Below are 2,350 nucleotides of genomic sequence, written 5' to 3' on the forward strand. Positions count from 1 at the left end.
AGCCAATTCGGATGGAGCTGGAGAGCCAAGGACTGAAAGGGGAACACTTAGCAATTGAAATAGCAAATTACCTGACTGGAGAAAAAGGGGGATCCAAAAACACCCCCTGAGCCGGAGCTGCTCCAAGCGCTTCGCACCCCTCGCTGAAAGGCAGAGCCCTGGAGAGGCGCGAGCCGCCGCAGCCCGGCTCCGCAGGCAGGGAACCTCGGCCCAGGGTCGCTTTCCTGCCGACCGAGCGTCTTTCCTCACGGGGTCAGAGCAGAGGCTGGGAGCAGCACCAAGATCTCCCGCGTGGGGTTATAAAGACATTTGTGCTTAGGGCAGGTGCCTGCAGCCCCAGTGGCCTGGGCGAGGGCCGGGCATCGGCAGCCTGCGGCCGGCGCGGGCACGGCCCGTGTGCCACGGGCAATGCCAGCGTGCCACGGGCAATGCCAGTGTGCCACAGGCAATGCCAGCGTGCCACGGGCAATGCCAGTGTGCCACGGGCAATGCCAGCGTGCCACGGGCAATGCCAGCCTGGCAGCACTTTGCCCACGGCCGCCTCCATGGTGAGCCACAACCAGGGAGCCAGGGGCTGGAGCCAGGGCTCCCGCAGCCCGCCACCCCTCCCCGAGCAGGCCGATGCCGGCCAAAGGGCTTTCTGGCGCTGAGGAAGGGCTCGTGCTGGTAATTCGGGTCCGCAGTGTTCCCAGGGGTTACCCAGGGATATCGCTGAGAGGATTTTCCCTTCTTTGCACGCTTACTTTGGCAGACTGAGGCTTTGTTTGCTTATGTACCGTATATTTTCATGAAATGCTTCATTCCTGTTTCCCTTAGGTATAATTGGATTTTTCCAATAAGCAACAAAATAAAAAAGGAGTTTATAGCATCTCTTCAGCATTCACTTGTTTAAAAGCAAACAATATCCCAACGCTTAAAATCAAGGGTGCATTTTTAAAAGCAAGCCAAGGCAGTAACTTCTACTCTAAAAAGCCCTACAAGTTTTATGAAGCCATTTTACATGGCTCCAGAGTTTCAGGAGAGAAGAAAAAAACACTCAGTCAAAAACAGAATATATTTTTATAGCGGCAAAATTTCTAGAATGAGGCTATAGATCTTCTGCTAATATGGGGAGCCTTCAGAAATACACACCCACATGCCAGCACAAACAACACACAGCTATGGAGATGGATGTCATACAATATTTAAAAAGAAAAAAATATGTAACTCCCGGGGAGGCAGGGCTGGCTCTTTTCCCAGATGGATTCTTCTTCTGACAGCGTCACAGACATGACAGATGTGCTTCTTTCTAATTGTTTGTGTTTGTGGTTTATCTCTCTTGCCTGTGATACCTGAGGAGAAATCTCCTCTCTCCCACCATTGTGTTCCCTCCTCTTCCCTCCCTCCCCGCGTTTGAAGCATTTTGTGGTTGTTAACGTTCCCCAGCGTGGCACGGGCCTGCACGGTGCTGGCTGAGGGGGCTCCCAGCCCCCAGGACCCCCCAACCCTGAGCGGCCGCCGGCTCCTCTCTACGGACACACACGGCAACCCAGGGCGGCCTGCGCGCACCCCTGCTCACCCTGGCGCCGGGGTACGGCGGGGGGTTGCGGCTGCCCTCAGTGTGGCACTTCCCTGCGGCTTCTTTACGTCAGAAATCCAGGCCACGCGCTCGCAGGCAGGTACCTCATTTTTCTGCCCGTGTCTGACACGCCTGGCAATCAGCTGCATGCTAAAAATAATGACCAAAGAGAAGGCGACCGAACAGCCTGGAGAGAGATGTCTTGCAGTCCTGAAAAGCCTCCTCCTCCTGATTTGTGCCCCCCCGAACGCAGCCCAGCGGGCAACTGACTGTATTCTTTCTGCACAGGCATTCGGGCTCTGCTAAGAAATGTTTTTCTCTCATCTGGGCTGATTCTCGGGGTTTCAAGGCTGCAGGTGTTTAGTTCGCCCTCGCTGCGACCGCTGCGGACGTGCTGGACTGGCAGATGTCCGCGCTCCAGCGGGGCTGGGTTCACGGGGTGTCCTCGCCGAGCCCCAGAACAGAGCGGCTTTTGGTGCCAGATGTTCCCTGATGTAACTCCTCCATCTGTGACCTTTACAGGCTCAATTCATCGGCAGTCAGGCGTCAGGCTCCCGCAGAGCTCCGTCCGCACAAAGATCCCCTTTCTGCCGGGTTTCCAAGAGCGGGACCGGGCAGCGGCAGGAATGTCCGCCGCAGCACTGACCCTCCGTGCCAGCCTGGAAGGACAAACCCCTCCTTGCTGCCCTCAGATGTCACCGGTTCAGCGAGAACTCGGTTTGGAAAAGCAGCTGCGGCGCGGCAGCGGAGGCTCCGCCGTGCAGCGAGCGCTGCGGACGCGCGGGGGAGCTG

At 57.0% G+C, this 2,350-nt stretch overlaps 1 protein-coding gene across 1 annotated transcript in view; it reads left to right on the top strand.

Annotated features, from left to right (window-relative positions):
- The first annotated feature begins 368 nt into the window (after positions 1–368).
- Positions 369–2,350, top strand: part of CTTNBP2NL (CTTNBP2 N-terminal like) — a 23,871-nt gene continuing 21,889 nt past the window's right edge. The window contains exon 1 of the mRNA XM_026864258.1: positions 369–387. The gene's annotated coding sequence lies outside the window, so the exon portion shown is untranslated. The remainder of the gene's footprint in view (positions 388–2,350) is intronic.

The sequence above is a fragment of the Athene cunicularia genome, assembly GCF_003259725.1.
Source record: "Athene cunicularia isolate RWA chromosome 26 unlocalized genomic scaffold, athCun1 chr26_part1, whole genome shotgun sequence".
Lineage (NCBI taxonomy): Eukaryota > Metazoa > Chordata > Aves > Strigiformes > Strigidae > Athene > Athene cunicularia.